The following is a 23,700-nucleotide window of genomic DNA, read 5'->3' on the forward strand; positions in this document are numbered from 1 at the left end:
GGTGCCTGAAACATCACATCACAGTTATGAGTGACATATCCATCTCCCCATTTTGTGAGCATTGTCAGGGTTTTTTTTTACATTTATTGGAGGCAGTGTGCTTTCTTTCTCTGTGAGCATGCAGCTTCTGATGGTGTTCCTCTAAATGCCTTGTTTGCCCTCCTCCCCAGGGATGAAATTATTTTGTATTTTGTTGTGCTATGGCTAGGAATTGTTAATGGAGTTAACATATCCATCCTTGATTATCTGTATCCCACAGGGGACTCAGAATAAATTCAGCTAATTGATGGTAATTACTAGTTAAAGGACATTGTGGTAACTTCTGTTTATCCTAATTAGCAATGTACCATATTGTGAACAGAATCTAATAACTCGTAGGGACTTCATACACACAATGCACACTGATAGTAGTACAAAACAAAACAAAAATAGTGATTGCTTCTGTCTTCTACTTTGTTCCCCTTTCTTTTCCCTAACTAAATTCTGCCGTTCCTACTGGATATGAATAGCTGTGTAAAAAAAGCTTTAGTGCGTGATTACATAGATTTCATGAACAATGAACACTGGTGCTTTTGATTACCGTTAGTTTGTGATGGCAATAAGTGTATTTTGGTTAAACTAGCTGTGCAATTGATATCATTAATATAGATAAGAAATGTCTATCCCATTTATTTTCTTTTTCAGTTACATTTGACTGTTTGGACATGTGTGTTTTTAATCCAAAAATGTGTGTGTGTGTATATATATAGTTATAGTTATATAGGAATGGCCTTCTAAATCACTTTTACTGTGTTATAATTCACTCTGAGCCTTTGTGATGGAGTTGGACACAGGTTTGAAGTCACCCTTGTTTGCTGCCACCAGACACACAGAATCAGGCTTACAGACACAAAAGCAGCTCCTGTTTCCTTTGCATTGCTAAGCTGCTGCTGCCATACATTAGACATGAATGTTCTGTTCCTCAGGCTGTGTAAAAATAACATTTGAAATGTCCCTGCAACAGGGAGTGTGGCCACCACCCTCCTGTGTCATATAATAAAAGAACAGTCACGGTGTTCTGAACAGTGTGAAATTTTGAAATACTGGAGCATTGGGAACAGTTTAAGGACATTTTCTACCCAGAGACCCTCTCAGATTCTGATGATTACATTCACAGTAGCCCTATTTGTATGGGACCTTACCTTAGCCTATGGCATATGTGCCCTAGTTCTGCTCAGGTATGTACATTCATTATTATTTTTCTTGTTTTATATTTGTGTTTGATTTAAAGAGAAAATTATTGCTTTCCTAAAGAAGCCTGTAATATTTAAGAAGAAAAAACAATACCAAATATTTAGAGAACCTTTCACCTCTTTCCACCACAAACTCCAGTTGCTAGGCTCTCCACCTAAATTAAACAAAATGATATCCAACTTAGGGAGCAGTCCAAATCCAAGATCTGCTGAGGTGAGCAGAGTTTGGAATAGGTGGATCTCCATCTCATCATCCTGGCTCAGCTGGAGATATGCTGGCTTAAGTCCTCCATTCCAGTTCAGCTGGGGCTCAGCCAGCTCAGCTAAAGCTGGCTGAACCAAAGCCCCCCAAAAGGGATGTTCTGGGGAGTGGCAGGGCAGGACAGAGCAAGGGGAAACTTATATCTCTTCCAAATTCCATTCAGCTTGATCATATGACCAAGCAACCCAGTGGAAGTTACACTGGCAAAAGGGATGTTGTAAATCAAACTATATTTTAAAAGCTTGTTTTCCCTCTGCCAGGCTTGGGCCGGTTCATCCAGCAGTAGTCCTGCTTCTGAATGGAATTTGGAATAGGGGAAATTATACCAGCATAATTTACGCCCGAATAAATTATGCTGGCTTTCTATAGTTGGATTTCTCTGTCTGTCATGCTTAGAATAACTTAAGTCATTGGGACTGCAAACATGTTAGTGAAAATAACTACTTTCTACTAATTTGTTCATTCCTGCCCCCGCCACACACACACATTCCTTGCAGCCATTGTTCCTTGATCTGTTGGGAGGAGGGAACAATGGCTGTGAACCAAATGTGCATCCAGTCTGCATTTAGATCTCCCTCCATGCCTGCACTGCTTTACATGACAGGGCCTTTTCAGTGGTGGCTTCCTGTTTGTGTAATGGCCTCAGTGAAGTGCATCTGTGAAGTGCATCTGTCTCCATAACTACTGACTTTCAGCAAGAATTTGAAAACATTTCTCTTTACCCAGGTATTTGGTGGCTGAAGGGGACTATTCCTGGCAACCTGGAGACCACTGGACGAAAGAATATTTTTAACTGTAACTTTGTTTTAGAATGCTTTTAACTGTTCTCAGAAAGCGTTTCTTTTTGCTGATAAGTTGTTTTGTTGATATGTTTGCTCCCCTGGGCTCCTTCAGGAACAAGGGTGGGCTATAAATTCAATAAATAAATAAATAAATAAAATACTTGAAATGGGATGCATATTTGGATTTACATCCTGGTGTGATTGTTCAGTTTATTAGTTTAGCAACAGGGACATGTTTTCTCTTTCTCCAATGCTCACTCCCTTATAAGCAAGTCTCATAACAAAATAACAAGATCTGATAATAAATTAATAAGCAACATACCAAAGGTTCCTTTTAATTAATTACCATATGAATTCTTGACATACATTTATGTAACATAAATACAGATGAATTTTGGTGGAATTTGCATGGGAATAAGTGTGTTAAGGAATATATCCAGGGCTGTCCGTGCATGAGCAAACAGGACTTCCACTCAGAATGGGATTTCACATTCCTGTCTTTTCCCTGAAGGCCTCCATGCACCCTTGAAATCTGCTCTGAAGGGTTGGGGGATCTCCAGACCAGATTTTGGGGGTGCACAGGGGGCTGCAAGGGGGAGAGAAGAACATGAAATACCATTCTGTGAGTGGATGTCCGTACATTTCACAGCTGGACAGCAGCGGATGCACTCCTTGACAGATTTATTCCTGTATGAATTGTATTAGAATGGAAGTCTGGTCACACAGTGTTGGATTCTACCCTTAGTCTATGCTAAAATGACAATCTATGCTAAAATGCCATTTATTAAGGGAATTCTGACAAATGGTAAGGTAAGTGGAAATTCTAATTTTGTATTTAACTGACTGTAAATAGATGTCAGTTATATGATATGTTGCGTGATATTTAAAAACCTGAAAATATGCCATCAACATGCTTCAGGTCTCTGGATAAAATCATGGAAAGCAATACTAATAAACGTCTCCACTTCATCATCTTTTTTGTACAATGTTTTCAGTAAGAATGTTTCTGTTTATGAGTAATGTTCATCTAAGGATGGTTGATAAACCATTGCTAAGCCTCATGATGCTACTCAGAAGTAGGTAATTGGGTCCCTACCACAACTGTCTATCTTCTACCTTTGAGGATGGAATTCCCTTGACATACATTCCAATCCCCACTTAATCTGGAAATAATAATGCAGAACAGGAAAGCAACTCAAGCAGGTTTCGCACCTCCTAGTTTCTACATGTGTCCTCCAAATCCCCCAGCAGCTCCAGAAGCATGAAGATCTTGAACTTTGAACTAATTACTCCCCTCCCTGCCAAAACATTGTTATCTTTTACTTCTTTTTTAAAGTCATCTTTAAAAAGCGCAGGAGGTTTGAAGGTTTCTAGATTCTTGTCATCAACACTCATCTGTGGTGCTCTGACCTATGTGCCTGTTTATATGCCCTCCTATTTTTCATGAGTAGCTAGCTAAAGAACTCACCTTTCCCCTACCATGGACAAATAAACACTGAACAAGCAGCTAAGCAAGTATAAAGACTTTGACTATTTGATTTTGATAACTCTTAACACAGTTTTGTACATGGCCATGATACTTAAAAAATAGTGCAAAAATGATATTCTGGTCAAATGAATTTTGTAGATTATAAATGATTAGAAGAAATGTTTAGAAACCAAAACATTTCAGAAAATTAGTGATTCTCTGGAGAATAAAAAATATAGAGCAAATGAAATACCTTGATTAGTTAAAACTAGAGCACCAAAGGAGGCACTGCAGGTTAAACACAAGAAGACAAACAATACCATGGTTGTCACTTATAGTTTCACATCCAGAATTTCAGTTACAAACTTTCTTCATCAACTGGTCTTTACAGTGGTTCCGATCCAACTTCCAGGATCGTTTTCAGAGAATAGCATTGGGTGATTGTCATTTGGGTCACTTCACCTCAAAAGGGGCTGGAAAAGGTTCAGAAGAGGGCAACCAAAATGATAAAGGGGTTGGAGCAATAAGGAAAGCTTGCAACTTTACTGTGGCTCTTCAGCTTAGGAAAAAAGAGCAAGGGGCCATGATGGAGGCATATAAGATTGTGCATGGTATGGAGAAAACTCTGTTATAACACTAGAACTTGGGGACATCCAATGAAACTGATGGTGAATGCTAGAAGATTCAGGACATACAAAAGAAAGTACTTTACACAGTGCACAATTAAACTGTAGAATTTGCTTCCACAAGATGTACTGACAGCCTTCAACGTGCCTGACTTTAAATGAGAGGTACTCAAATTCATGGAGGATTGGGCAGCCAGTAGCTACTAGCCATGATGGCTATGTTCTCCTACTACTGTCAGAGTTAGTATGCCTTTGTATACCAACTGGCTAGGAATCACAAGTGGGGAGTTTTGCTTGTGAACTCAGGTCCTCTTTGAGGCTTTCCATAGGCATCTTGTGAGAACAAGATTCTGGACTAGATGGGCTTTCGGTCTGATCTAGCAGGGCCCTTCTTATGTTCTTAAGGGTTACATGCTCTAGCTGTTTTTAATCGGCTGACATTTCTGAGCACTTTTCAGTGGCAAGCCTACGTAGAATGTGTTGTAGTCTAACCTGAATATGACTCAGCTATGATACACTGTCCTTTCAAAAATTTATATCTACTGTATAAAAATGATTTTTTTCAAATAGGTGAAGCCATGCATAATATCAATCAATGGGCAAGAAATGAATAGATGAAAAATATCATAGGGAGCTAAAGTTGAAATGCTACGTACATAAGCTACATGCCGAGGCTATACAGAAATTGTTATAACTGGGAGACCCTCATGAGGGAAGATGTGAAGGGGTGAAGAAATTAAGGAAATATGAGGAGCATGGTTAGAGCTAATAGAAGAAATAAAAGCAGGACACTTTACTAAGTGAGCCAGCATGCAGAGGGAATACAGCTAGCACACTTTTTGATCTTACACTGTGACAATATTTTTCCCAATCAGCTTTGAATGTGTCATTTAGGAATTCCTCTGGCACTGATTTGGTGAAGATGGATTTGAGATAGGAGAAACTCAGGACTGATGTGTGGACATTTGTTTGGTGAGGTCTAGAGAATTGTTTGTTGCTGGACCTTTGACCCAGGAATGTGAAATGTGGTTGCTAATTGATTCAATTTCTTTGGAAGCAAGTTCCATTGAAGTAGACATGACTCATTACATTGGAAAAAACCACCAAACAGATCCATTAGGCGTTTTTAGTGATGAGCTTTAAGCCCAAGATTAAAACTTTCTTTTTAGCAAGATTTTGACTGACAGCTGTAGTTTTATGGTTCTAATTCTATTTAATGTTTTTACTGTTCTGGTTTTATTTGAAGGCTTTCAATATTGTGGTTGGTATTTTTTCTTGGTGTTTTGTATGTGTCCCTTTAAATATATTTGTTAGCAACTGAATACATAAGTTCACTACTAGTTCTATTCATTCCGAAAAATTGGTCAAATAACTTTCTAGGAAGAAGCATGTGCTTTTTACTATGCCTTACAAGATGTCGTCTTTTTAATGAGTTGCAACTGCATGAAACATATTCAAAACAGAGAGAGTGGTCATGGGTATATTATAACAGGATACATTCTAGTGTTTGGTCATTTTACTAGGTACTCAGCAGGAAGTTCTTTTCTCAGTCTCCAGCTGTGTGCAAATAGGGAGATTGATGCCCAATTTTACATAATATTCTTACTCCTAAGAATGAAAAGCTTAGTTTGGAATGAAATCCTATATGAATTTTCAGGGAAAATCAATTAATGGTAGATGGCAGGAATCTAGTGTTCTGCTCACAGACCTTTCCTGCAAAATCTACTTTTAATTTTTCATATTGATATGACTTTTCCACATGTATTGTTTCACATGATTTCCTTTCTGGAGGAAAAATATCATATCACAAAATTAATGGAAGCTGTAAGATGTGCATATCTGTAACCTATTTTATGCTCTTAAAGGAAACTCAAGGGAAAATGAGATTGTAAATCAGGCTGTTATTTTGAAACTCTTTTTATATGTAGGAAGCATGATAGAGAAAAGCTGTGATTTTTATACTTCTTCACTTCTAGGAGAATAAATAAAATGTGTGAGAAAATATCTAGAACACAGAATGACTCCTTTTTAATGTGTTCAAATTTAGCAGCAAAACATCCACAGTTGGGTTCCTGACTGAACGCTAGTGGGACATAACTGAGGCACTGTTTAGTTGTTTCCCCCCCACCTACTCCAGCCAAATTCTTTTAATGTTTCCCCAAATCCATCCTTATGTTCAGATCAGAGCTTGGAAAAGTTACTTTTTTAAACTACAACTCCCATCACCCCCACCCAGCATGGCCACTGGTTTGGGCTGATGGGAGTTGTAGTTCAAAAAAGTAACTTTTCCAAGCTCTGGTTCAGATGCAATACCTACATATAAGAAACAGGACAGCTAAAAGCAACCTCTTTTACCTTTTCAGTGCCTTTGTAGCTGCTTATCCAAGAACTCATTTCCTCATGTTCATCTTACTTCAGCCTTTGATTAGCCTCTTTAACTGGGTAAACAACTCAGTTTGTTTACAAAATTGATTGTGTAAACAGATCACTTGAAGCAAGATAAGAGGTTGGTGGTAATCAAGATAAGTGGAAAGGCTAAAAAGTTTAGCTTTTGCCACAATGTGTTTCTTGTTCATATTTAAACTGTAAACTCTTAAGTACGTCTGCACATGAAAAAAATACTGAAACAGAGGCATCTAAAAAGGACCAAACCAGATGGTGGCAGATCTGTATGTTTAAACTACACAGTTATATAGAAGACGGGAGATTGGAAGGGGACCAATTTCAGCAGCAAAGCGAGTATATGGGTGAGAGGCACTGAACTCCTCTCCCTCACCCACATCTTACAGCATGTCATGTCATGCACGTTTCCTTCATCAGAGCTCCAATACTGGAATTGATTTTGATGGGAGAAGACATGGGGAGAGTGACAACAGGAAATTTAGTGCTTGCTGAGGGAGGGTTTTGAAATCATTACCCATGCACCCCTGCTTTGCTCTCAAAATCAGATCATACTCAGACCCACCAGTTTTTGCATGATTGAGGCAAATCCATGTTTAAATATAAAGATCTGCTGCTGTCACATCTAGTTTGGGATGAAATGCATTTGTATCACCAGGCTAAAGAGGTAAATGGGTTGCTACAACTGAAAATATAACACACATTCTCTGCAAAAGAAAAAGGGGAAACCATTTTCCTTTCGAACCAAACTATTCCTATTCAAGATGATCTGATGGTGTTTTTCTTGACCTTTGGCTTGTTCAGTATAACTAAATTGAGTGTTCCCAGAAGTGGTCTTGACAAAACCTCTTAGTAGCTATAGCACTAAGTAATACCCCATGGTATTACTTATGGATGGATTAGAAAAATAAATCCAAGTGTTAATGTATTTTGTTACTTTACAATATTTTTTTTGATGTGCTGATGTGATTTCCGTTGTTGCAATAATCTGTTCAACAAAAGGAAAAACACATTCTGAAATAAACTGTAAGATATAAGACTTTTTAAATCTGTGCAGTATTTTAACATGCTAAGATTCTAAAACCATCAAAAGATAATATTTTCTACATAAACTTCAGTTATTTTATTGTGTGGCATAGTGCATAAATGTACTTTCTCCCACATGTGTAATCTGACATGCCAAAAATGGTCCCAATCTACATTTAACTATTTTTTAAACAACAACAACTAGCTCTCCACTGTTATTCTTCATTGCTGCCTGCGTGAAGCTACTCTGGAGTAAATGGCTCCACGATTATAGACTCCAACTATCTTTAAGATCTAAGATCTACTAAGATTAAGATTAGATCTACTAAAATCTAATCTATATTATAACAGCACACACTAATAGGAATATTATTTCTTGTTTGTTGAGAGCTTCTGACTAACCTAATTATAGCTGATGTGGAAGCTGAACTAATGTTTCCCTTGTTTAAGCCCAACATGCTGTCCTTACATCACACATAGGGCTGTATTTGTGCAGATGACACAATGAGATACTTTTCTTGAGTGGGCAGTCAAATCAAGGCTTGATACAATCCTCAACCTTGAGTTATCAGAAAACAATGCACAAAAACTGCTCTTCAAAAAAGATAAGCATGAAACCCAGGGCTTTATCCATATTTGGTTGCCAAGGCTGCATTCAGACATGGGTTTTATTGTGTTATAAAAGAAGCATTTCTGTCCCAGTTTCTAACATTCCTTTCACACTGCAGTACCTGTTGCATTATGGAACTGTGGCTTTTTGATTGATATACTGCCATGTTGCACTAGATTTCATTCACACCAGTGGGTGTGGTCTGGCACAACAATGAAAGTCATTCGATATGTCGCTACTCGCCCACCATTTCTGCACATGCACACTTCCGTTCCCCCATGAAAATGGCAGGAAAGAACTGTGTGCTGGTCTACCGCCCCAAATTTCGTCACTTTACACCCAAGATCTTCTGGATTAATGGGGTTGCAAACGATTTTCTCTGGTAGAAACTGCTTTGAGTATAGTGATGTAGAAAGGTGGTATACAAATTAAAAATGAAATGTATGGTAGCAATTATCACAGAAATAAGTGCTAAAGTTCCACTATATTCTGCTAGATTTCCAGAAGTGGCTTTTATGTTGTGTGAAAGATCAAATAAAATGCAGAAATTAGGTAAGGACACCTCAGTAATGCAGCCCTAGTCATTCATGAGCATGCAAGAAATTAATTAGTGCAGTAATGGGTTAAGCCACTCAACTTGAATACAGAGAAGCAGCTCAGCTGCCCACTCCTCTCTTCCATAATAAAGGGTGGCTAGTAGGAAATTCCTTGTAAACTGCCTTGGAGGACCTTGTTGGGGCTGGATGGTGGTATAAGAATAAGCTTGAAACTCCTTCACATGTTCCCTTGGTCTTTTAGACTCAATCCTCTTCCTCTGTAGGTTTGGGAAACATGACACAATAGGGAGATGCCCACTTCATTGCACAATGATCCCCTGCTTTTCCTGCATGCTTTCATTTGGGCTAGATATAATGGTTATGACATATATTACTACTGGCAAGCTGCATGTGGGAGTTGAAGAATAAGGCTGATGGAAGATGCAGAGAAGGAGACAAGCTTTGGAGCAGACTTTGGGGAGCTCTTCCAGATGAGGCTTTTGTTATGTACTTGCTCTGGCCTATTCACTGAATTTTTCAGAGGGTCCTGTTTTTAAATTGCTCCTGTTCTTAAAACTATCTGTCATTCTTTAAATGAAGGCTATCATTGTCTGTCTGTCACAAATTAAAAAGACAATTAAGAACAAGATCTGGGGGGAGCACAGTTCTGAGGGGTGTGTATGTACCCATTCACTCCACCCTGGTTACAGGGCTGGGTTCTGGTTGTGGAACAACCTTCCATAAAAGGTTCACCTAGTACCATCTTTCTGGACTTTTCAGTTTATTTACTCAGGTTTTCAGAATAACTTGTGTTTTACAATCTGACCCTCTTAGTTTCAATGTGCATTTCAATTGTATTTTTGGTTTTTAATAATGTTGATGATTTTACCTACTCTTCAAAACTTTTTAGTTTTGATTATTTTATTATTGATATTTTTTAGAACGTTTCTACCTTTCCCTTCTAATACATTAGCATCATTCAGGGCAGCATATGACATTTAAAAACAAAACAATACCATAAAAGAAATAAAACAACATAAAATCAGAAACAGGCTTGAATAATTTTTTTTTACTTTGGGTTTAACATGCACAAGGCTGTCTTGTGCAGGTTAAGATTAAAATAAACTATGTAAGAGGCTGGCTGTCAAAATATTAAAAAATTCAAATTTAAAATGTATCTTAGTGAATTCTGATGTACTGTTGGACTCAGCTTTAATATTGCCCCTGACCTGCTGAGGAAGAGGACTGGGGATGAACAACCAAAGGAAAGTGTGGTTAAATAGAGGTTAAGCTGTAACAAGCACAAAATGTGGAACTGTTGAAAAGGGGGACTAACCTAATCCGTGCCCGCCCAGATGTTGTTGGATTACAACTTCCCGCAGCTAGCATGGCCAATAGTCAGGGATAAGATGAGTTGTAGTTCAGCAACATCTGGAAGCCACAGATGTTACCGCTTACATGGCACTGAAGTCAAAGCCAGTGCCTTAGCTTACAATATCCATTTTTTTGGCACATGGGTGAATTGAACTCTCTTCTAAAATTGGAGTAGTTTTTATAATATAGCTCTTACACTCATGACATGTTTTCAGTGAGCCCTTGATGTTGAGCATGCTTCCTGGAATTGCTTTAGAACACCAATTAGAGTTGTGATGCCAAGCACCTCTATAGGAAACAAGTGACAAATGGAAGAGCAGACGTTATAGTCTTTTTTAAATATAATTTAAGATACATTCTGAAGCAATATGTAATATTCAGACTCCATACCCAATATTTCAAAACCTCATTTGTCTTGAGCTAAAAATTGCATTTGAAAGGGGAACATAGTCTCTCAGGCATTTAGGTTGGTGATTCCAAAGTAAATCCACTTGTTAGATGTGAAAGCCTCATGCCTGGTTTTCTGGGCTGCCAATCAAAGGGTAACAGAGACAATGGACCACTTGAGAATAAGGATGATTCACGTCTGGGTGAGGAGTCAAAATCTTGGGTGTGCCCTGAACAAAGATCCAAGTTATATTTGTGTGTTCGATTTATACAAATGATCAAACTTTTAAAAAGTAAGATCTTTTCTTTCCTATGTTCTAACAGATATACAAAATAAAACAAGTTTACATAACAATCTTATAGATATCTAATAAGAAATAAGTGTCATTGAATTTAATGGGTTTTATTCTCAGGTAAGTGGGTATAGAACTGCAGCAGTAATAACCTTACTTTTCAAAAAAGAGCTGTGCTGCTGACACAATGAATTTTCTAAGACATCCCTATAAAGTAGGATGATAATGTGTCCTACTTTATAGTCCTGTATTTGAAAAGCCATCAGAGGACAATCCTCTTCTTGAAGGACTGCCCAGTTCAAGTTTGATTCAAACATTAAAAAAACCATACGAAGGGAGTGCAAGGACCTTGAAGTTGCTCATCAACAGTGAAGAGCAGATGAAGAAGGCACCCAGATCACAGTCTTATTCTTCTCGCAACAAGAGCTATATAAGAGCATTAGGTTGCTCTTGTTGCACATCACCCCAATCTCTGAGAGGTGTGAAACTTCCAGGAGCTCCTGCACTTACCCAGGGTTTGGTTTCCTTGGAAAGGACAGCAGAGACTGTGGGTGTCTTTTTGAGATATGGTTTATTTACACATATTCACAACCTGAGCTTAGGAAGGAGTTCTTAGCATTATCTGTCCAATAGATCTTGCTTTTCCATCAGGCTTGTAGGGAGGCACCTCAAATACATGGTGCAGAGAGCAGGCCTTTCTGTGTGTCTCCCTAGTTCCTGTTGGAAGTGGGGCAAGATCAACTCCTGTTTTGTTTTTTTTGTTTATGTTCCAGATGGATAGGCTTGATTACCTTTACTTGTGATGCTCTGACTGACTTCCTTCCGTCCTAGGCTGATATGTCTTAGGGAAGCTTATCTGCCCCTCCTCCTTCCACCCTTTCCTCCCTTCTCTTCTTCGACTGTCCGAGAGAGAGGAGACACCTTTGTCTCTGTTCTCTCTCCTGAGTCATGAGGGTAACTCCCGAGCCTGGGTGTTGCGCCTCCAACTTAGTTAGTTAGAACTAGGTATACCTTTCTATGTATTTCTATGTATTTCTATGTATTTCTATAAACAAAGTAGCTTTTCTTATTTTACTAAGTCTTCAGTGATCTCAATGCAGGGTAAAAGCCTGCTTTCTTAGGTAAACGCACACACTGGCACACACGCATTTCAGACCGTTGCCGTTCTCTGCTTAACAAATATACAAATGTACACAACAATTCCCAGCTTCTCCTGACTAGACTAAAAGCACAAGCCCCTCCTTGGCTCCAGGATGGGGGTAGGAGGGTCTCTCCCCTGAAGAGAGATCTAGTAGCTCAGTTTGGATATGCATTGACCATTCAGTAAGTCTATTAACTTACAGGGTGACTTGGCTAAACTATTAGATTAGCAAAGGAAACTAGTCTGACCAGTAGAGCAGGTTTCTTGCTCGCATATCCCAACTCCAGATACAGGATCTCAGCCTTGAAGGGGGACCGAAACAAATCATCTATCTCACACCTCAATCCCATAACACTCTTCAAATTATAGTAATGATTTCTTAGTTTGCATCTATACAGATAAATTGGCTTATGGTAATTCTATGCAAATCGGTGTCATCTCTTATCTTTTTTGGTGATGCATTTCCTCTTTTTCAAAAACATGTAAGTGTCCTCCCCTTCTATAAAGCCATTGTTTAAGACCATAAAGCCAAAGATTGCTTAACGGAATGGTGCATGGGCCCTAAAGTCTAGTTATAGCAATTAATTGCCACCTTCACATGATCCCCTTTGATTTCTCCAAGGTTACAGTTAAAAGTTACGTTGTGTCCTGCAGATTTATTATCAAATGGGGTGCTGCGTAACTAAAACAAAAATCAATGCATTTGATATTAAAAATTAGATTTGAAGGATACAAAACCATCCTCCCCACTCCCAGTTAAAAACAACATACAAATGCTTGTGGCAGGCCATTCTTTGAAATTATCTTCACTAAACTGCAGTCATGCACTTTCAACTCTCTGTAATTAAACATTTAGCTTTATTTATTCCAGATGCATTTGCTTCAAGTAAATGAAGACCTTTCGTTGTAGTAGTAGATCTTTTACAGCTCTCAGGGACCTACAAACTGACAGAAAATAAAAGTGAATTGTTTTGCTAGGTTTAGGTTGCAACACATGCACTGGTGACTGCTTCCTATGGTATTTTGGAAGGTGATGTGCATCATGATTATTTCAGGAACAAAATGGTTTTACAAATCCTGAAAAACAAATGGAGTCAGACAGCAATATCAGATGCGTGTAGCCTGATTTTTGAAGGAATATATACATACATTGAGGGAATATATACATACTGGACCAAATCAGAAGAACTGAAAGATATTGGCATGAATTCAGCTTTAAGAAGTAGTGGGTTAATGTTTTGTGAAAATATACTGTAAGACGTTACTGCTGTAGTACCTCCACTCATTACTAAATGAGAGCATTTTGTGGATGATGTTTGAAGTGTAAAGTACTAGAAATGTGTTTTCAGTAAATAGATGCTATAAAATAAAGAAAACCTTGGATATTTTAATCAACTTTTAAAGAAATATATATACTAGTGATCATCATTTAGCCATTTCCCATATAGCCCTCCGTTCTTCAAAGTCATTATCCAAAACCTGTAGACCAGAACCACAGAGTGTGACCACACATTCATATTCATGATCAGATTTATACTATTATACAGGCAATAACTGGAAAGCAATAGTTGGGGAGCAGGAAGGAAAGGCCCTTAGAGGGCACTTTAGTAATCCTAAAAATTAAGATACATGCTTGCTCTTTCACTTGGACTATTTGTTTTGGTTTTCACTAAAAGTCTGGGATGAACAAGTCTTTCAAGTAAATAATGACATTTCAATAAATTATTTACTTCCCCTGTGAAATTAAATATTTTAACGACAAAACAAGCCAAACTTCTAGGAGAGAGAACCAGTGTTATTTAGAGCTGAATCCTATGGAGGACAACTCACATCCAGTTGTTGTACATGAGTATTAAACTGCTAGTGTTGGCAATGAGGTGAACGGCCATAGGCAGTACTTGGATGCCACAGTTGAGCATAGTCAAGGAAGGCTCATATCCTTACCAGATACAGATGCAAGGGGGCAGCTATATGTCAGCAGATCCCTGTACAGCTGTGGACTGCTGATATCAGAGGACTGTGGCAATCAGGGTAGAAGCACACTTACTGTTGGGCCGGTTTCAATGTGTCTCCACCTTTCTTTTCTGAAAATGGGGGATACAACACTAGTCAAACTTGCCCCTTTTTACTCTAAATCCTGGTTGGATTAGCTTGAGTGAGTTTTTTTTTTAAATCAGCTTCAGGCAGATTTCACAACTGATTGGTAGATCAACCCGTTTGTCTTTCAGGTGTGGCCAATGGAAACTCTTTCCTGTAGGCTCAGGCAGACACAGTGATAGGCCCAAAACTTTTCTGTGTCATGAAAAACCATTCTTGCTGGTTTTGAAGTGACTAGTGTGCCCACAGCCTCAGAGGACTACTGGCTAATCTGTAGCAAACCTGTACATGTTGGTTACATAGCCACCCCTTGCCTCAGGAGCTGCCTTGCAACTCTCTCAGATCAGTAGCTGAGCACTGCCTTAGTCCCACCATTCTTTGACCGTTAGTTTCTAGTTTTCCATTTCCCTTCTTTTTGTGAGGTATCTTATTATATTTATATAAATAAATATTTATAATTTTCTCACTTTTCCACCTAAAGGACCTTCAAAGTAATATACAAAATAAAAACATGAAGATAAAATAATCCATCAAAATAATAAATATAAATCAGGGCACAGATAGGAGGAACAACAAAAACAAAGCAGCAAAAAGCCCTAGATTATTCACCCTACCTCATCTCCAGTTTATTTCTTCTTTTGGCTTGAGATCACTTTCTTTGTGCAAATATGGTAATTTTCTTCCCTGCATTTTTGCATTATTATTATTTTAGTGCCCCAGTTTTGGGGAAACCTAAGGCTGTGTGTGTTTCACTGGCTGCATTTGGATATAGCATTAAAGTAGTATGGTTGGGTTGTTACATGAATGAGCCTCAGTGTCATCACCTCCCTGCTCGCCTCTCTTCCTTTAATGTGGTCTCAAGGAAATTTATTAGTTTCTGACAGTTCCCTTATAGATGTACCTTCCAGAAAGCCCTGCCAACCTATCATCCTTCCCATGAACACATTAGAAGAAGCAGGGCTGGCGCAAGGCGTGACTGGGCCCTTGGGCACCAGCCTGCCCCAGGCCCCCTGCTCCTAGCACCCCCTACAGACCATGTGGGACCGCTCCACCTACCTCTTCTCTCTTTCTGTGAATGCCCTGCATGCTGGTCAACTAAGATGGCAGCAGAGACTTCCGGGAAGGGTGACTTCGCTTGTGCCTGCTTTTGGGACGGGCTCCCGCCTCAAAAGAAGCTTATTCAGATATAAATCAGTCAGAACATTTTTTTTTTTTGACTGATGAAATTTCTCCCGGGCAGGGAGAAACGTAGAGATCAACCTCAAAGCCTGTTTTTGTTGGGAGGACTGGATTTCATTAATTTATGAGATAAGGTCCAGCCAACAATGCCGGACGGACTTCCTAACAAGCTCTATCTGCTTAAGCGATACGTTTATCTTTTTTTTAAAGAGAGAACGGACTAACAGGCAAGCACCCTTCTTTCTATTATTTTTTTTACTTGGTTTAAATTGTTGCAGCAAAAGGAGATTTGTCAGATTGATCGGCTTTGGACAACTTCTGGGTGAGATATAGCTCTTCTCTGTTATTCACGAAATTAACAGCTTATCTCTGTTTCTGTCGCAAAAAGCTGTCCTGGAAGTGCATTCTAAAGATAATAAACAGAAGAGGGATTTCTATTCCTGATTTCTATTCCGAGGAATATTATATTGTCTGGGACTATTCTCTTTTTGGTCTATTTTATTTTGACGAATCTGCTTCTTCACGACGCCACTAACTGTTTTGATGCTGGGAACTAAATTTGTTTTGCATTCTTGAACATAGAGAGATAAGGCAGGTTGCTCTGTTTATACTGTGATGTCATCAAGCCTGGAATATTAACCCAATTGTTGCTGAAATAAGAAGTGGTTCTTCTTTATTTTTGTTTTGCTTTGTTTTCGTGGTTTTAAAAATGGCAATCAAGAAAGTGGCTGAGAATCTGGAAGTAATTATGTTTCAGAAAATAATGGATGAGATTGAGATAACGAAACAAACCCTGCGACAGGGTAGTAAGGAGCTGAAAATTGAACTGAGCAAAATGACGCAGGAGCTTAAAGAAATAGGGGATCCTGTGAGAGAGGAGAATGAGATCAGAGATGAGAAAAGAAAAAATAAAGGGAAGATACAAGCCCTGGAGATTGGAACAAATGTGGAATTGGAAAAAGATCTGGAGTTTATGGATTTTAGAAATAAAATCTACTGTTTGGAATTTAACGTTATCTCTGAAGAAATTAATGAAGATATTAGAGATAAAGTTATCAATGGCTTGGATAATCTTCTGGACTGGAATGATGTGATGGAGCTTGATATAGAGAAAATCTATGGAATTAACTGCAGCCATGTGACAATGGAAAAACTCTTAAGAGATGAGCCAGTGCATTTTGTAAAAAAGAAGAACACAGATATGACTTTACAACAGTATTTCAGCAACTTATTCAGAATGGATGGCAAGAAAATATTTGGGATAGAGGAAATTCCCATCAGACTCTTATTATATGACTATGGCTACAACAGCAAGATTATTATGGAATACTGATAATGGAAGATTGGACACTGAAATTACTGGACTTAACAGGACTATTGAAGATGGAAGATGGAACTAATAGGGATAATGGAATAATGGCTATTGAAATTATTGGACCTAACAGATTCTGATGAGATGGATTAATCGAAATGTTTATTTGGACTATGGTTATGACAATAAGATTATTATAATTATTAACGAGATGGATTAATTGACATGTTTATTTGGAGAAAAATTGATAGATATATTTCTTAAAGAATTGAAACCTCTCTTTGACTTTTTGTGGAAAGAATAAAGTAATGTTTATGAGATTTGATGATTAATTAAGATAACTACTGGAGGAAAGTGATTTTATAATATGATTTAAGAGACAGGATTGTTATATATTGTAGACCTATAACTGATTTGATATGTGACAAATGGGAAGTCAACATTTTATTTTTTTTTGTTTAATCATTTTTGTTTTGTTTTGTTTTTTGTCTTTGAATGTTTTATGATTTTGTTTTCTATGTTTTATGAAAATTTGAATAAAAATTATTGTAAAAAAAAAAACTAAGATGGCAGCAGAGGCTTCTATAAGGGGCTGATACCCCCACCACCATCTTTGTTGATGGCACACATGCACGCTATGCTGCATGCACGCACATGCCTGCCACCAATCAAGATGGTGCTGGGGGCATCGGCCCCTTAGAGAAGCCTCTGCTGACATCTTGGTTGATGGCAGCTGTGCGAACAGCACACAGGGCATTCACAGAAAGGGAAGAGAAGTAGGTAGAACGGATGGGCGCTGTGGGCCCACACGGTCAGGGAGGCTGAGAGCTCCATCTCTGTGATCTGCAGCAGGGTCAGGAGTTGACCCTGCCGAGGATCACGGAAAGGGAGCACTACCTCCACACCATAAAGAGGGGTCCTTTAGGGGCCACTCTGGGCTGCAGGGGCCCTCAGCCAGGGCCCAACCTGGCCGCCCTTTGGTGCCGGCCCTGAGAAGCAATGCCATCAGGGCTCATAGTTACATAGCTTATTATAGAGTGTCATTCTTATTGGAATTCTTGGCTGCATTAAGAAATGAATAGCATCTGATCTTTCTCTCTCCTCCTCCTCCTGTTTTTGTCTGAATTCTACGGTTCCAAACTGAGCTGGAGCGGGGCAGTTTGCCTTTCACTAATTAGAAGATTATTTAGGGAGATGTTTATTGAAAGCCATAAGTACAGTGAACAGCACAGAGCTTATATATAAGCAAACGTTTGCTGGTATATTTAGCCAGCTTCATAGATGCCAGAGACATCAAGCAAATTATTCTAGCATTGTACCTTTCTGCCCATGAACTACATACTTGGAGGCCCCATAGTTCCCATACAGAAAAATTAACTCCACTGTAATTTAACATTACCGGCGTTGTATGGTGATGTAAACACATTTTGATATACCATTGTTCAGCAAAAAGGGGTCAACTATATTTTCAATTTACAAGGAAACAAAACAAAGCAGACACTACAGTCATATTTTCCTGGTTTTCACAACTTTCAGGGCTGTAAATTTGCATTAAAAAGAAAGAAGAGCTGAGATTACTGGGATTATAACAAAATACCAGATGTGTCCCACCAAAATGTCTAAAATTATTAACCAGAGGGGGCAGATATGGAAACAGTTTGGAAACTTGTGTATTGGTTTTTTTGCAACCTGGGAGCTTTCTAGAAAAAAAAGATGGGTAGGATTTTACATACCAGCAAGTAATTAAAGGACTGCAAAAAATTTATTCAGTATGAAACAATTATGTAACAACAATGGACTGCATTTTGGAATAAAGTAAAGAATATTTTTGTTCTTGGAGTGAGCAATTTTATAACAGGGATCAGCTCAAAAAAAGAGGATGGTTTAAAGTTTAAATTCTTAAAATGTGCTATCTCTCATAGCTCTCATTTATACATGAGTTTACATGTATAATGTTAGAGAGAGAAATTGAAGAACCTAACAAAGGAATTTTATGATATATGCTTGCTTACTCAGGCAAAATTCCAAGTGGCTTCTAATGTGTCATGCCTAAATAAACAGTAAGGACTGAACTTAACATAAGACTTGTGTTGTTATTGTCTGAAGGAATAATCTGATAAATAGCTATAGTAAGACAAGATCCTGCCTACCTATTTACCTTCTAGTTGTTAATGTGATCCTAAAGCCTGTCTTTATGATTCTGGTTCAAAACGTAGATGATCTGGTTAAAAAAAAGAAAAAAGAAAGGCAAAAGAATAATTAAGCTTAATCCGGAGAATTTTATAATGTGGTGTGCTTTTTAAATAAAATAATAAAATGCATTGGAAACCAGAACTCAGAATATCCAGTATTAAATTCTCATGCTGATTCATGCTGATTTAAAGGACACTAATCACCTGTAAGGATTTAATTCAGAGACAAATACTGAGTGACAGTTCCAAAAAATTGAGGAACAATTGTTTCAGTCATCATTTCCTATATGATATTTAAAATACATTTTTCATGAGTTTGGTAAATCAAATAATCAAGCATTTGGACTTGTGATCTCTGTGTCTAAATTTTCTTTACTTCTTTATCTTCAACTGTTTTGCTATAACTATCAGGATCTGAGAGCTGGTGTCATATAGTGGCTAAGGGCTCAATCCAACTTGCATGTACGCTGGGCTGAGGGAAGTTGGATGTGGGCGGATCTTCAGCTGTGTTGGCTGGGTCCCGTCTCAGTTGGTCTACACCAGCGTAAGTCAATCAGTCAGGTCAGCCTGGCTGAGCCAGGATCCAGCCAGCTCAGCCAAGACTGGTGCAAATGGAGCTGGCATAAGCTGCTTGAGGCCTGAAAAAGGGGCGTGTTGGGGACTTGTCAAGGGAAGGGCCAAGGTAAGGGGATCCAACCATGTTTGGAACACTCCTGCAAGTCCCAATCTAGGCAAAAGTTACGCTGGGAAGAAGGTCGGTCTACCAAAATAATTGCAATAGGAGTCAGTGGAGAGGGCTTACTCCACAGCAGAGCTTGGAAAAGTTACTTTTTTGAACTACAACTCCCATCAGCCCAATCCAGTGGCCATGCTGGCTGGGGCTGATGGGAGTTGTAGTTCAAAAAAGTAACTTTTCCAAGCTCTGCTCCACAGTTAGGGGTATTTGGGAGAACAGGCTTTTACATTCTGGTCGCTGCATGCAGCTCCTATCTGAACTATTGTTTAGCCAGCCCAGAAGCTCCTGAATGGCAACTGGATGCGGCAGCACTTTACGCCAGCTTCTCTTGCTCCAACACAACTTATGCTGGCTTCCCCTGAATTGGATTGCTCTGTAGGGCTCATTCACATGGCAATTTAATATGAGATCGAGGCTGGCTCATTCCCTTTTAATTTGCAGTGATCACATGATGTTTTTTGGAAAGGGAAGGCAAGCTGCTGCATTTCCCTTTAAATGCAAATCAAACCAATCCGCTGAAAATCCGAATAGTAAGGAAAAAACTGCCTCTGCTTCACTGCATCCCGCTCATGTAGTCCCTTATTCTGATGTTTCCTGCTGGGGGTGATGGTGGATCGTAACTTGCAGATACTCCCCTTTCTCTACCCACTAAACTCCCCATCAACTCCATTTCATTTCCGTCTGCTTAGCCGGCCACTTTCGCCACTCTAGCCTTCCTTTCCACCCCTTCACTCTCCCCCGTAACATTAACGCAGGTTTGTGGGTGTGCAAAAGGGCAATGTTAATGCCCCTCCCAAGTGCAAGCAAAATAAATGTCTGGGTTGTTTCAGGTTGGGAGGAAAAGAACACAACTTATAGTGCATGCACTCACACACACACACACACACACACAGAGAGAGAGAGAGAGAGAGAGAGAGAGATCTGTCTGCCTGGAGGGAGAGAACCTGATTTCCCCTTCCTTACGTTGCCAGATTTTTAGCTCCCCCTCCCATCCTCATCAGCTGTTGGGCAGGAAAAGAGAGGCTTTTTAGCCCAAGGAAACTCAGTTAAAAACTCCTCTAAACTTTGTTTGTGTAATATTGCAAAATTGCCGTTGTGGAAATATTATTCATTTAACATTTGATTTTATGTTTGATCACAAAATAGTAGATTTTTAAAAAAAACAGATGTGAGAGGAATACCCCAGTTCACTATCAGAAGCAGGAATGAAAGGAGAAGGCTCCCTGTCTCTCTGCTGCCTGCAAAAGCTGCCCTACTTTGCTTTCACTCACTCCCCCCATGTTTCATGTCAATCCCCCCCCCCCGCTGAGAGGCCTGTAATTGACAAGAAACAATGAAACTGATCAAAAAAACCCTTCCCCTCTTCAATAGCAAAATCAATAGCAGCAGCTTTGAAGCTCTCTTAAGCTCCATGTCCAGTACAACAGGTTCAGCTACACTCCTTTCTTACCAAGCGTCATTGTGGCACCTCTCTAGCAGTCAAGAAGGTAACCTGGTTTCCTTTTGGTTGGTTTCTTGTCCTATTCAGATGGAAAGATCTATGGCTTCCGAGATGATGACTATTCTTGGTGATCAGCTTGCTCAATCATAAGAAAATAGGAAGAGATGGCTAGGTCAGGCCAATGGCCCATCTACACTAGCATTCTCTTGCCGCCCTGGGCTCCTGCTGGGAGGAAGGGAGGGATATAAATCAAATAATAATAATAACAACAACAACAACAACAACAACAAACAATAATAATAATTGGCCAACAACCAGATATGGGAAGTCAGCATGGAGGACTAAAGTGCAACAGTGCCCTGCCACTTGTGATTCACAGCAACTGGTATAAATCAGAGTTAATGAAAAACAAACTAGTTTCCTGAATTTACCTAAAATGATAATAACTTTTGCAGTAAGTCCAATATGCAGGTAGTACAGCCAGAGAAGTTAAAGGAAGATACTCTGACTGCTTGCCAGTTGCTATGTGATCTTCCTTGCTATATAATTTTGTTATATCAGTAAAACACTGCACATAACTCTACACAGATACATTCAGTATGTGTGCAGCAGTACATCCAATCTGTACTCAGTGTTTGAGGAATTTAATCCATATGTTGACATTTAAATTCACCATGTGTACAGTCTTTAACACAACCCTCTGTCCATGTGTACAGACTCCTTGTACATGTATTGAATAGTGTGAACAGTCCTAATGTTTCTTTTTATGCTGTGATTCAGTCAACAGGCCACCAAAGTTGCATACAGAACTTATTTATTTATTTATTAAATTTATTAGTTGCCCATCTGGCTGGTGTTCCAGCCACTCTGGGCAACGCACAACATAAAAACATACAATTCTAGAACTAGTTAAATCACAGTTATAAACTGAATATAAACTACAAACACAGCAATAAAAAATAAAAAAATATTGCAGTAAAATTTAAACAGGCAGCAAGGACCATAGGACAAAACCAAAAAGCCTGTTAGAAATGGATAGACTTCACTATCTATCCGAAAGAGAAGGATGGAACCATGTGGGCCTCCTGGAGGAGTTCCAATAGGAGACACCACCAAGAAGGCTCTGTCTTGTGTAAGCACTAACCTAATTAGTGAAACACAGAGCAGACCCTTCTTCAGATATCTTAATGGGTGGGCACTCACTGATATAGAAACAAATAGTCCTCTAAATACACACAACCTAAGCAGCTGGGTGTATAAACAGTGCATTGATTTATAGAGGACAATGTCTGAGGCAACAATCTTGCCTACCTCCAAGAAACTCCCATTGAATAAGGGGATACTACTGGAATTCCACAATACGACACAGGGTAAAACAAATATTTGAACTATTCTATACTCCATTATTAGAAACAATGGCAAAGAAACTCCTGAATGTCTGCCACATACAACCCTGTTCTTTGGAAAGGAAGAAGGTCTCTTGGTACTCTAAGGATGCTTTCACACATGGGGCTGATTGTGTTAGTTTAATGGATTAAAATTGTAGCGCTTCTGTCCCAATTTCTAAAATTCCTTTCACACTGCAGTACCTGTTGTGTTAAGCTTTTTCAGCCGATACACTGACACTTCACGCAACTGTCTTTCACACGACTGCAATGAATAGCATCTTGTGTTCGTTCCCCACCCATTATACACATGCACACTGTAGTTCCCTCATAATTCACTGCTTGAGTTAGTGCAGAGCTTGGAAAAGTTACTTTTTAAAACTACAACTCCCATCAGCCCCAGCCAGCCTGGCCACTAGATTGGGCTGATGGGAGTTGTAGTTCAAAAAAGTAACTTTTCCTACTTTACTTTTTTATGACAACAAGATTATTATGGGATACTGATAATGGAAGAATGGCTACTGAAATTACTGGACTTAACAGGATTATTGAAGATGGAAGATGGAATTAATATAGATAATGAAAGAATGGCTATTGAAATTATTGGGCCTAACAGATTTGAATCAGATAGATTAAGCGATATGTTTATTTGGAGAAAAATTGAAAGATATATCTCTCAAGGAATTGAAACCTCTCTTTGACTTTCTGTGGAAAGAATAAAGTAATGTTTATGAGATTTGATGATTAATTAAGATAACTAGTGGAGGAAAGTGATTTTATAATATAATTTTAGAGACAGGATTGTTATATATTGTAGACCTATAACTGATCTGCGACAAATCGGAAGTCAACATTTTATTTTATTGTTTAATTGTTTTTGTTTTGTTTTGTTTTTTGTCTTTGAAAATTTGAATAAAAATTAATGATAAAAAAGTAACTTTTCCAAGCTCTGAGTTAGTGTCTGGACACAGGGGTGTGTATGGGAAAAGAAGGAAGGAAATGCTGCTACCCATGTCTATGCCAGAATACCGGTGCAATTTTTGTCAGGCAAAAAAAAGTGTGCACCTAAATGGAGGGAACGCATTGCATGCTGGGATACCTGTCATGTGAGCAGCTGCAGCTAGCGCAGGACTCCTGCAATTTTCCGGGTTCCCAAGCTTGCAAATGGATTATTTCTGGTATTATTTATCACAGAAATTAGCCCTAAACTTCCACTGTATT

The 23,700-nt window shown here is 38.8% G+C and overlaps 1 protein-coding gene across 4 annotated transcripts in view; it reads left to right on the plus strand.

Annotated features, from left to right (window-relative positions):
• NDNF (neuron derived neurotrophic factor) overlaps nt 1–23,700 on the plus strand; it is a 43,412-nt gene that overhangs the window by 12,120 nt on the left and 7,592 nt on the right. The window contains exon 1 of one of the 4 annotated variants that reach the window (XM_061584341.1): nt 21,078–21,140. The exons of the other annotated variants lie outside the window; for them this stretch is intronic. The gene's annotated coding sequence lies outside the window, so the exon portion shown is untranslated. Of the gene's footprint in view, nt 1–21,077; nt 21,141–23,700 lie in introns of those variants that run through there. 4 annotated transcript variants of the gene reach the window in all.

This window comes from Rhineura floridana, chromosome 9 (assembly GCF_030035675.1).
Source record: "Rhineura floridana isolate rRhiFlo1 chromosome 9, rRhiFlo1.hap2, whole genome shotgun sequence".
NCBI lineage: Eukaryota > Metazoa > Chordata > Lepidosauria > Squamata > Rhineuridae > Rhineura > Rhineura floridana.